The sequence below is a fragment of the Gossypium hirsutum genome, chromosome A12 (genome assembly GCF_007990345.1).
Source record: "Gossypium hirsutum isolate 1008001.06 chromosome A12, Gossypium_hirsutum_v2.1, whole genome shotgun sequence".
NCBI classification, from domain to species: Eukaryota; Viridiplantae; Streptophyta; class Magnoliopsida; order Malvales; family Malvaceae; genus Gossypium; species Gossypium hirsutum.
Genome location: NC_053435.1, coordinates 22,440,577 through 22,454,304, shown reverse-complemented (window position 1 = coordinate 22,454,304; position 13,728 = coordinate 22,440,577). Strand labels below are relative to the sequence as shown.

Below are 13,728 nucleotides of genomic sequence, written 5' to 3'. Positions count from 1 at the left end.
TTTAAACATTCCAGGTTGAGCATTTTATCCTGAAAACATAGGTGTCTCTCATCATCTAAGTAATTACCTTTGATTCAGAATATCACGGAGTTTCACATCCTCACTAAAGATTCACTCAAATCACTCGAGGTGTTTAAGGATAATAAATGAAGCACTCAATAGTCAATAATGAAAAGTCATTACCATAGGCTTGCATGAAAATCACATCTCCACCACTTATAAATTGAGATGAAACATCAATCAAATGGTCTTTAAAGGGTTATAATGTGGCTTTGGTAAGGGGGTGTGGTCACAAGCTGAAAGAAATGGTCAGAATCGAGATTGAATTGAAAAATCACTTAACTAGAAAAAGATTTAATTATCCCTTGCATACAACAGAGCTTTTCTCAGAATATGGAATTTAACTACTTTAGCTTAGAAGATTACTACAACTAATATGTATACATTTTTTTATAAGAACAAGTTAAATTACAAAATAGAATAAAACATAGTTAAGCAACTATTTCAATTCAAATATCGACAAAAGTCGAGATCAAATTAATTTACGGGATTTCAACAATAATGGGTTAAGGGTTAATATGAAGGGTGATACAAGAAATGGCTTGTTAGCTCAACGGGGTTTACTAAGGGTTAATCGTGGAGGTAGGCCTTTCATGGCATGAGTGGGTTAATCCTAAGTGCCTTTCTCATTTTGACATATCAAATCAAATAATGTGGTCTTGACATGCATAATCAAGCAAGTTCTAGAATAACAGTTCAATACTGACGCACTCAAAGCAATAATAAAAGTGAGCATGAAAGAATTAATATATTCTCAAAAGGCTCAAAAATCTCACAAGAATTATTGCTTTTTTATGTTTAAAACTTGTGAATTCCAACTTAAAGTAATACCTAAACTTTGGGGAAACAACCTAAATTTTTAAATTCTTTAAAATAAACTTATCATTCTTGATTCTCTAATGTCTTAAAGTTTAAACAATCAATGCATAAATTCCTATGTTTTAGTTCAAGATATATCAATGAAAATCATAAATCAATCAAAAGTTATCCTAAATATGATATGAGAGCTTTTCAAGAGAACAAGGCAGTCATTCCGAGATTTTTCTGATAGTGAAATAAATACCCCCCACACTTAAGATGTGCATTGCCCTCAATGTACAAAGATAGATATATAGAAAAGAATGTCAACATAATATAGGGAGAGAAGTGAAACTTCCTGAGTGAAGAATGAATTTCCATGAACTGGAGTGTCGGAGAGTAATTGGCGTGAGGGTGGAAGAGGATACTCTGGCAGTGGTAGAGGTTCATTAGTCCATAAGTTCTACGCCAAAAGAATATTATATCTGAAATTGGTTATGGAAGTGGTCAAGCAAGACATGGCAGTCGTGGAGAACCTTTCCCAGTGGAGTTTTGAGTCCCTGAGTAATAGTGAGCTTTGGAGCTTTTTGTAATTGTGATAGCATCAGGAACTCTTTTGGAAAGTATATAAGGAAGAATGAGTACTCAGTAGGAAATAGCCAGAATTCAAAATTTTTAAATAAAAATTATAAATCCTAATAAAAATAAGATGAGAGAAAAATAAGTAGTCTTAAAATAAAATAAAAGTAAAAACATAGAATAACAAATAGAAGTTTTTAAACATCTTCATCGCTAGATGGTTCGCGAGGTGACGGTGGCGATGAGATGTAGAGGTGCTGACAGGTCTACTGTAGAGTAGCATCAATGTTGTCAAATCGTTGAGAACACTGTTTCTCAAATCAAGTGAGACATTAAAAAATGTCAGCATATGAAGCCGCCGCATGAACTGGATGAGAGGGTGGTGGTGGCTGAGACGGTGGGTCCTCGTGCTGTGGGGGGACATCATTAATAATGTCCTCGGGGGCCTCCTCCTGGGTAGATTGGGTGAGATGATATTGTGGAGGGTAGGTTATTCGACACTTTTTGATCATTCTCATGCTTAGCATGCTCAAGATGCCTTGTGGAGACATCTGGCCAATGAGGGTCAAGAATGATTCATAGGCCGCGGTGTGGAGGAGCCCGAATTGTCGAGCCAACTGAGTAACATAGAGGCCAATAGAGATGACCCCCTTCCTATTCCGCTCCGTCTGGTGCTGAATTGCGAGGGCAATGAAATAGGCAAGGTCGATGACGTGCTCGTGCGACATACACCATAGAAAGTAGGCGTCGTGAGTGCTGACGACGCCAGTGCTCTCTCGCCTTCTTGTAATCGTGTGGGCCAAAATGGCGTGTAGGTACCTCAAAGATGGAGGGAGAGATGATGCCTTGGAGTGGCTAGGATTATAGGTGGCTGCACCTGGTACTAGCGTGTCCCAACAACGTGAAGGAGAATGATGATATGACAGTTGAGAGTATCTAAGTCATTCTTCTTCATGAATTCCTCCGTATATAAGCCCAGTGCAGTACCGAATTCTAGGATGCTGAGCTGGCGGACTAATCTGCCTAAGCTAAATTGCACCGTACCGGGATCATCGTAGTTCGTCATCACGGTCTAAAGATGAAATGTGGAGCATAATTCTATCGTAAGCTCGAGATACGTCGGCTTGATGATCCCATTGAAAAGCTCCCAAGGGTCAGTGGTTAGGAGGGCTCGAATCACATCAGCCAACTGAACTTGTTCTATTGCAGCCCAGGTGATACAGCGGCCCACAATTAAAGGTCGGGCCTGGAGTATTTGGAAGAGTTCTTCTTGGGGCCCAATGGGGAACCTTAGGAAAGGGTGACGGACTTCCGGGGTAGGACTCGAGGAAGTTGATGCTCCCTTCTTTTTCTTTGAAGTAGGGACAACGGCCTTTTTACCACGTGAAGACGACATTATATAGCTGCAAGTGGAAACATCAATTTGTCTTGATGAGTAGACAAGGAAAAGAAGAAAAAAATGCAACTAAATTCGAAAAAGGAAATGCATAAATACGTTCAGCCACCACTACTAAGTTTAACTAAAATAATAAGTTCAATAACCTATTTTTGTGGCATTAGGATGGTGATATAAGTAAAAATGGCAAAGAATGGAATGCAACATACTATATGAATGGACAGAAATGTCAACACAAGAGGCATGAATATTTCAACTATCCTAACCATGTCTATTCACTTCTAACTAATCAAATGGAGTAAAGAAATCATGTAATAAGTAAGAATTTGAACATGAAAAGATAATAACTACTCTAGATATGAAATGTGAGTGATAAAGAGATGAAAAGAACATAAAAATGCATAGTACTATGATAACTTAACATGAAAAATGAGTGCAATTAAAGGAAAAGGAGTAAACAAATGCGAGAAAGGGGAGAATGAGCGTCAAAAATGGAGTTAGAGGCCACACACGGTCGTGGTAAGGAGGGTGTGTGGTCTTACAGCGGCTAGGGTTAGTGTTTTTTAGGTGAAGAAGACAATAAATAATGCAGCCTATTTATAGATTTTGGGGCACACGTCCAGGTAACACGCCCGTGTTCCCCGATTTTAGCCCGTGTGATTCATGAATGTTGAATTTGGGCGCGTCTGACAATTGTCCCATGCCCGTGTTAATTTAACAGGTTCGCCCACGGTTGCTTGGCACGGGTGTGTCACACGCCCGTGCTGTTTTGGCATGTTTGCCCACGGCCATGTCGCACGACCATGGCGATTTATCATAGCCCGTGTTTGGGGAAATTTTTGCCCTGTTTCCACACGGCCTAGACGGCCTAAGGCACACTTGCGTGCTAGGCCATTTTTGTGTGGGAAACCTGTGTTCAAGAGCTCCGTTAGTAAGTTAGGTGGTAAATACTAAAATTTAAAAAAGTTAATACAATTAGTGCTCCGGTTACTTCCGGAGAAGCGCTTATATATAGTCTAAGCTCGATTTACCTCTCCATTGAAAGGTCATGGTGGTTCGAGGAGTTTATACTCCTCATTCCTGCTATCATTCTCATTAAAATAAGGTTTTAGACGGGTGTTGTTTACCTTAAAATGCCGAACTTGGGATGACTTACCTCGACTGTACCGAATGGTAAAATGCTAAGTATCGTAAGAGGGATTTCTTCGTTCGGTGTGGTAGTGACAATGTGAGGATCTGCAGCATCTAGTAAGACTTTATCTCCAACCTTATGTTGACGTGGGAAGGTGTTAAGCTTGTTCTGGCGTAGTTTTTGTTTATCATGTGTTCTCGGTTTATGCATCTGCCAGTCATCTAGCTCCTCGATTTGTAGCCTTCGATCTTCATGAATAGGTCCTCTGCTACTACTTGAGAATGACTCATGTGCTTCCTTCAGACTCATTTCCTGCAAAGTAGGTTGTACCATATTGTCAGTTTTAGTAGAATGGTTTAGACGATCACCTTCAATTTCTGATGTGGCGCTAGAATTACGAGCTTGAAGGGTGATTGTTTCGTCTCCCACACGGAGTGTGAGCTCACCTGTGGCAACATCAATAATCGTTTTAGCAATTTCTAGAAAGGGCCGTCCCAAAATCAAAGCAGTGTTGCTATCCTCCTCTATGTCTAGAATAATGAAGTCAACGGGAAATATAAATTTATCGACTTTAACTAGCACATCTTCAATAATACCCCTAGGGAATCTTATAGTTTTATCTGCTAATTGAATGCTCATCCTATTTTGTTTGGGTTTTCCAAGACCTAATTGTATGAACATTTTTAAGGCATGATGTTAATACTAGCCCCTAAATCAGCTAATGCATTATTAACATCTAAACTTCCAATTAAGCAAGGAATCGTAAAACTCCTTGGATCTTTTAGTTTGTTGGGTAGTTTATTCTGTAGAATAGCTGAGCAAACTACGTTTAGCTCCACATGCGATGCCTCGTCCAACTTCCGTTTATTTGTTAAAAGCTCCTTTAAAAATTTTATTGCGATTGGCATCTGCGATAGAGCTTCAATAAATGGTAAGTTAATATGTAATTTTTTTAAGAGTTTATGGAATTTACCAAATTGTTCATCTGAGCGATCTTTCCTTGTTGCGTTGGGGTATGGCAGACGAGGTTTATATTCGACATTCACTGATTTGTTTTCATTATGACCTACCTCATCTTGACCTCTGCTTACCACAGTTACTTGCCTCAGTTCTAGCTCAGGCTCAACAAATCCTTTTTCATCTTGAACATTAATCGTGTTGAGTTGTTCCCTTGGGTTGGGTTCAGTATTAATTGGCAAGCTACCTTGTGGTCGTTCGGAGATTAGTTTGGAAAGCTGTCTAATCTGAGTTTCGAGCCCTTGGATCAATGCTGGTTGATTTTTAAGTGCTGTCTCGGTGTTCTGGAAACGGGTTTCTAACACTGAGATAAATTTAGACAGCATCTCTTCAAGGTTCAGTTTCTTTTCCTATTGATAGGGTGGTTGTTGAAAACCCGGAGGATGTTGTGGTCTTTGATTTCCTTGACCGCCCCACGAGAAATTAGGATGGTTCTTCCAACCTGCATTATAAGTGTTACTATAGGGGTTATTTTTGGATCTAGAGTTATTGTTACCCATATATTGGACTCGTTCCTCCTCGATTCTAGGTTTGAAGGGTTGATACTCTGTGCATGCTCCTCCTCTATTCGTCTCGCACCTCATTATTGGATGTACCTGGGTAGAGCCAAGTAAACCATCAATCTTTTTATTTAGAAGTTCTACCTAGTTTGACAGCATAGTAACTGAATCAACATTATAAACGCCTACTGTTTTAGTTGGCTTAGTCTTCATGACTTGCCACTGATAGTTATTCAGTGACATCTCTTCAAAAAACTCATAAGCATTTTCAGGTGTTTTATTATTTATGGTTCCGCCAGTAGCTGTGTCAACCATTTGTCGAGTCGAAGGATTCAGGCCATTATGGAATGTTTGAACTTGTAGCCAAATCGGTAACCCATGATAAGGGCACCTTCTCAGTAAGTCCTTGTATCTCTCCTATGCATCGTAAAGAGTTTCGAAGTCCATCTGCACAAACAAAGAGATATCATTGCGTAATTTGGCCGTTTTAGTCAGCGAAAAATATTTTAATAAAAATTTTTCAGTCATTTGTTCCCAAGTAGTGATTGACCCTCGTGGTAACGAGTTCAACCACTGTTTAGCTTTGTTTCTTAAATGTATCGCAGAATTCCAGGAAATTTGCCAAGTGAGTGTTCGGATCATTATCCTACAAACCATCAAACTAAACAAATTGCTGTATCATTTGAATAGTGTTAGGTTTTAGTTCAAAATTATTTGCAGCAATAGCAGGCCTAACTATACTTGACTTAGTTCCTGTTAAAGTAGGTTTAGCATAATCATACATAGTACGAGGAGGAGGATTCTGATTTGCTAGTTTAGCGTGTATCGCAGGAGGTAGCTGATTGTCTTGGTTTTCAGCCATCTCTTCGGTTAGGGTTTGAGTATCGTCCTCTTGCTCATTCTCTGTGTATCTTCAGCTTCGCCTTATTTCTCTTTGGCTTCTGCGAACTGTGCGATCGATTTTTTTGTCAAAAAGTAGTGGTCCTGACAAGTTTCTTCTAGTCATAAACTATAAAAACCTACCAATAGAAAGAAAAAGTAAATTAATAAATAATAAGAAAAATTAAATTGTAAGAAAGATAAATGGCTAAAGTAATAAAAATTGAGTGTTCCTAATATCTTAGTTCCCCGGCAATGGCGCCAAAAAATTGATTGCGATTTTTGTGTGACAGGTTTTAAATATTTATAAAGAATCGTTCTTGAAACTAACTATTATCATGATGTAGGCAAGTGTACCTATCGAAAAATAGTATAGTTTTAACAAGACCGGATTGTCGAACCAAAGGAACTAAAAGTACTAGTAATGACTGTATTTTTATTATCTATCCTAAAAGTAGGTGGTTTTGTTTTAACTAACTAATTACCTAAACTAAGAATTCAAAGAACGTAGAATTGTGGGATTACTTTTGGAAAACGATTGAATTAAGACAATACCTAAGGAAAAATCCACCTAGACTTTACTTGTTATTCTAGCTCCGAATTGTACGATTTATTCATTTAACTTGTTCTGTAGAGATCCCTAAGTTATGTTATTATCCCTATTCAAGACTAATAATGTCTAATCCCTAGATTGAATAATTGAGACTTTTCTCTAATTAACACCCTAGGGTTGCATTAACTCGATCCATGGATCCCCTTATTAGGTTTCACCCTAATCTGAAAAAATCTTGTCACCCTATCTCTAGGCACGTAATCAACGCTGCTTAATTATGAAAAATGTACTCTTAGACAGGGTCTATTCCTCCTATGAATAAGAGCTTATCTTGAATCAGTATCCTGAGATATCAAAACAAGAATTAAGAACACATAATTAAGAACAAGTTAAATATTTATCATACAATTCAGAAAATAATAACAAGATTCGTCTTAGGTTTCATTCCCCTTAGGTATTTAGGGGATTTAGTTCATAACTAAAAAGGAAAACATCTCATAAGAATAACAAATACAAAACATAAAGAAAACCCAAAACTCCTGAATGGAAATTGAGGGGAGATCTTCAGTCTTTGATAGTGAATCCAGCTTCTGAGATGGATCAATCGGCTTCCCTTGAGAAGTTCCCTGCCTCCTTTCTTCCTCCTCTCGAGTGTATTTATAAGCTTTGGAATGCCTAAAACCCTCACAATTGGCCTTTTCCGAATTAGACTCAACTTGGGCTCGGTAGGGACACGCCCGTGTGACACGTCCGTGTGAGTCGTGCTTTGATTTTGCCAAAGTGACACTGCTGTGTGGTATGCCCGTGTAAGGAAGTCCAGGCCGTATTGATTTCATACTTTGGCCAATTTTCTCTGATTTTGGCCCATTTCTCGTTTCTTTCACTCTCCTATGCTTGCCTAAGTATAAAACATGAAATTAAAGCATTAGGAGCATCGAATTCACCAATTCTAAGGAAAAATCATCCATAAAATGTGTTAAGCATGGGGTAAAAATATGTATAAATTATGGTTTATTAGTATTGAAGTTTATTTAGCATATATTTTAGATACTCAAGCATCTGAATAAAAAACAAAATAGGTTCTAATAGTGCTGGAATTTGTTGATGTTTTTCAAGAAGAATTACCTGGGTTATTGCAAAAAAGGGAAGTTGAGTTTGTGATTGATCTTGTACCAGAGACTGCTCTGTTATTTATTGCACCATACAAAAAGACACCTACAATACTTAAAGAGTTGAAAACACAATTGCAATAATTCAACAAATGTGAGTTCTAGTTACCCGAGGTTGGATTTTTGAGGCATATAATTTCTATGAATGGCATTCTGATTAATCTGAACAATTTTTTTGCGATTGTGAATTGGAAAACTTTGGGAAATGTTACCGAGGTCTATAGTTTTTTGGGTTTGGCAAGTTTTTACCAATGTTTTGTGAAAGGTTTTTTTATTATTGCTTTTTCATTGACGAAACTACTACAGAAGAATATTACATTTGTTTAGACTAACAAGTGTCAACAGAGTTTTGACCAGTTGAAAAAGATGTTGACCAAAGCTCTGGTGTTGACTCAGCCTGAATTTGAAAAAGAATTTACAATTTACAATGATGCCTCATTAAATATACTAGGTTCTGTACTTACGCAAGATGGCAAACTGATGGCTTATGCCTTTCATCAGTTGAAATCACACAAAAGAAATTATCCGCCACATGACCTTGAATTAGTTGCAGTTGTGTTTGCTTTAAAAATTTGGTGACACTACCTATACGGTAAAAAAAATTCATATTTACACTGATCATAAAAGCCTGAAATACTAGATGACTCAGAAAGAATTGAATTTGAGACAACGTAGGTGGTTTGAATTGTTGAAAGACTATAATTTGATTATCGACTATCATCCTGCCAAAGCAAATGTTGTTACAGATGCTTTCTTTAATTCCCTCGACCTGATCTGATTTGTTGGATCCAGATTTCGAGTGTTACACTATTTTACCGTCTTTAATTAAATTTGTTCATACAAAATTTTAAAATTCATACATCGTATTAAGTAATTCTACCTATCCAACAAGTCATCTGAGTATACAGTATCTACTTACAACCATTTAACAAAACTTTTCACCCTACGAGAACTTACAAGTACAAATATATATATGACACTTATCTCTCCCTTAAACACCATCATTGCCATCACTTATTTGGCCAACACATTTTATCTACGTTGTTTGGCTTATGAATAGTTTTCTTAGCCTAATCGTAATATTCTTTTCATACTCGAACACGTCGCTTCACTCAATTTGTAAGCATAATAGCCTAATGCGCCCCTGTTTGGGTGTAGCCCTAGCGACGCCCTTTCTTGTTTAGCTTGAAGCGACTTACTTGTGATATAAGAACACAGATGCAAGTATAATAGAACTTAGTGAGTAAGCCCTTAATTACCTGAGTCTCATCTGTGAGCTTTTATCTACCTTCTTATCAATTATTTTTCAACTTAACTCTAACAGATACATCCTTTAGATTCTATTCATTATACCATGGGTGTCAAGCTTCGCATTAAGGTCATATATTGCCTTCCATATCTTTTATACCACTTTCGCACTACTCATCTTATTCTTTCATGATTCCTTAACCATTCCCATTGTAGAGGGCCTTTCAGACAGAATGTTCTAGGTTCACCAGATACTCTGTCACACTCTAATCTTGTTGACCTTACCATATTGGGTTAGCCATAACAATTCTTACGAATCTTTTGTTTTAGATTTCTTCATACTTATCGTTACTTCAGAAGACTTCATATGTTGTTTTATCAGAGTTCATCATGGTTTCCTTTCATTTTGTTTAGAGTTCGCCATAGAGGTGTTTAAATGGTGCCACAAAGGCATTTCTTTTCAAAAATAGTCACAAAGACTTCCTTATCCAATGATTGCCACAAAGGTGTCATTTTTATTAAGTACTCGCCACAAAGGCTTTCCTTTTATAATCTCGCCACAAAGGTGTCCTTTTAAAGGTTTTCCATGAAGGCTTACCCTTCTTGAGTTTTTCCACAAAGGCTGTTCATCTTCTGGTGATTTAGGCGATAGGGATTTTCCTAGACTCACACTTAGTAAGTTTTGCCCTTTATCATTCGAGGACACACAGGGAACCACATTAGGTAATAACCTTTTTAAAATTTTTCCATATGATGCCATAACCTACTAGTTACGGTCTTACATGATATAGTCTTTTTTTCCATATGATGCCATAACCCACCAGTTATGATCTTACACGATATGGTCTTCTTTAGAACCATGGCCATTAACTTTTCCTTTCATAGTTTCATGTTTTAGTCCCGACGGGACCCCTTTGACGACTCTGGAGACAAACACAAACTCATCATGCATCAACCCACACATGACGAACATTTTTATGCTTACCAAACACATGCACTTCATATTAGACTCATTCTTAGTTTCAAACATAAGCACACCATAGTTATTTAGATTCATAAGTCTTAGTTTTCTTATTAGATTTGTCACATCATTCTTTACTAATTTCGATCTCATGTTTTGGACACTTAGCCTAGAAGTTTCTAGAAGGCATGCAATGCATGTAAAAGTCAGTTTAGGGACTAACTTTGTAAATATGTTTAGCAACTTGGGCTCCAGGCCTAAGGTCTTCTTAGAACTATAGCGACCACTTCCTTGTAAAAATAGAAGATTTTTCATGAACACCTATCCAAATAAATTTTACAATCATCCTACCTAGATAATTATCAAACGGAGCCTTATTTCTTCTTGCACTCATATAGATCTACTTTTTTAGAGCACTAGGACTTACCTTGGCACGGAGAAATCACTAATAAAATCCAGGGTCATAGATATAGCTTAAAGAAATACTATCGTTTCCTCCGGCCTTAGATTTCAATATTTTTGAAGAGAAAAGAATATAACCCTCTTTTTATAAAAACATGAAGACTTACTAATATGTATTCGAAAGTTTTCATTGGAACTTGACAAATGTCACATTACTATTGAATTATCTTATTAAGGTCTACTACTTTTAAGAAACCTAATTGAGTACTTCCCTTTATCTTTCAACTATCTTGGTTCACATCTAGTTAGTTCCTAACCAGCTTACCTTGTAACTTAATTGGTGTGGGACCACAATTACGACGGCCACTATACCACTGGTGTGACTCATATATATATAAAATACATCTTACTTAGCCAAAATTCTTATTCCTTTAACCTTAGTAACTTGAAATGAAAACCTTTATCCTATTCTACTCATTTCAGAGTTTGCGGACACTATACGCCAAAATGAATATGGGTGAATACCACTCTGCCAATTATACTTCTGTAAGGTTGTACGCTAGGTATTGTGTCTACCAGGACCAGTGCGTTTCAAGCATACTTATAAGGTTCTTACACTTTGACCAATCTTAACACTGCACATTCCCCAGATCTACTTTATATGCCTTACTTTCATAAATAATATTCATGCACTTAAACTTCGTCGGGCGGGATGTTACACTTTGGGCTAGAAGTTTTTATTTGCCTTGAAAGTCTTGAATACTTGATTCACTCTGGAACGTGATGGTTCTATTTTAGATGAATTGAGATTTAGAATGACTTTTCTTTAGTGAATTTGTGAGTTATAGAAAAATGATTCTAAGTTGAAATTGAAGTGAAAATGGATTGAAAGTAATCAGGCTACTTAGTTCACTATTGGTGATGATGATAATTTTTACTTTAGAGGTTGTTTGTGTGTTTTGAATGATACAGTTTTGAAGCAGGACATTTTGTACGAAGCTCACAGCAGTGTCTTTTTGATTCAACCTGGTAGTACGTGTTAGAGTTTGCCCAAAGACCAATTAGGAGATGATTGTAATAACATACTTGTTTTACCTTGTTTATTAAGATAAGTCATTTTCATTATTATTTTAGTTTCTTTTCTCTCTATATAAATAAATTATTTTATAATAATGTCCTGAGAATAATATGAAAATTCTTAAAAGGTCCTTAGTCGAGTATTATTGTGGGCTTGGACGACAATAATGCATTAAGACTAATGTGTAGTTTATTGATGACAAAGTGTTGTCATTGACATGGGATGTCAAAATCAATACATGAGTATGTGTGTTAGAGAACAACATATTGGACTGAATCGCTATGAGTATGTTTTTGGATTATTATGTAATATTCACAACATTACTCATAGTGATTACTATGTAGACGATCCTCGAACTTGAGATCATCATTATCCCAACATCATGAGTCGTATACTTTGATATAGTCAAACGTCCACCGTAACTGGTTGTTCTATAGAGGCTGATGTTGGATATATCACAATCTATGTAGTGGGATAAGGTTGATCAATATGGGATTTCTCCCTCTTACATAATGGGAGTAAATTTTAGGCCACTTGATTGAGTGATACAATAACTGCATGGCCATGCTCGAATAAGTTGATATGAGATATCATACTTATTTGTTTCTCATAGTCTACTTAGGATATCAAGAAATATTAGATGGACTATCCAAGTGTGACTATTCCATAACTTGTGTCCATTCTATATATAAAGGACCAAATGATTTAATACATGAAGGGTTAATCACAGATAGGTTATGTCGAATCATGACTTCTTGACTTAGGTAGTAATGATGCATTGCTAGATGCCACTCATTCTTTGTAATATTAGAATCATTCTAGTATTACTGCTAATGTTATAAGAACCTACAGGGTCACACCCTATGGTTGAAACGAACAGAATCCACACATAGTTGGTATTGTTTTTAGCTGTCACATGAATTAAATTGATTATAGAATTAATTTAATTGGGCAATTAAATATCGAACGAATTATATGTACAAGTATGTTGTACACATAATGAGAACATGGTTAAATTAATATATATAAATTTGATTCGCATAAATTTTAACTAAACATGATTTACCGAAATCCTTGTTATAATTATTGTAATTATAATTTACAATCGAATATTATTATAATTATTGTAATTGAAATTTTTCGGTCAAACATTATTATTATGGTAATTATAATTATTATATTCGGTTAATTATTATAATGAATTTTGATTCATATTAAAATATAAACTATTCCTGAATTAGGAAATGTAGGGTTTTTAACAAAACCTAATATACCGTAAATAAAAAAGTGAGGTCTAATAGTCGTTATATAGTGAATTCTCTCTAAAAAGTTTAAGGGAGTTATTGCCGTTCTTTTTCACACCAGGTGGATTATGTAAGGGCCAAAACTCTTTGTAGCAGCTTGGAATCGACATACAATTGCGTAATCAGTTTCACAACAGTTATCTTTGGTTTTCTAGATGATTAAAGGTAATCGTTTATACCTTTCTCACCTCTATTCGTTCTCTGCTTATGGATCCCTGGATGTGATCGCTAAATTTAATTTTTTTTGCTATGCCATGGGGTGTACCAGTGTTCTTACAATACGAAGATGTATAATAATTTGAAGTAGATGTATTGGTGGCTAGGTATGATATGTGAAATATCTAAACATGTGACTAACTGTTTGATGTGTCAATAGGTGAAACCAAGCATCATGTTCAATCAGGTTTGTTACAACCTGTAATGATTTCAAAATGGAGATGAGAATGAGTCTCAAAGGATTTTGTATCGGGATTACTATTTACTTCAAAAAACAAAGATGTCGTTTGGGTTATTATTGATAGATTGAAGAAAATGGCACACTTTATTCTACTTAGAACGAATTATTCACTCAAGACAGTAGTTGTGTTGTATACTGACCACCTCCAATCGTACCAAAATTTAGAGTAAAAATCCCGCACAAAAGATATAAAAA

The 13,728-nt window shown here is 36.2% G+C and overlaps 1 non-coding gene across 1 annotated transcript; it reads left to right on the top strand.

Annotated features, from left to right (window-relative positions):
• The first annotated feature begins 5,855 nt into the window (after positions 1–5,855).
• LOC121212091 (small nucleolar RNA R71) lies at positions 5,856–5,962 on the top strand. Its single transcript, XR_005907301.1, has one exon. It is a non-coding gene; the product is annotated as a small nucleolar RNA R71 (small nucleolar RNA).
• The last annotated feature ends 7,766 nt before the right edge of the window (positions 5,963–13,728 follow it).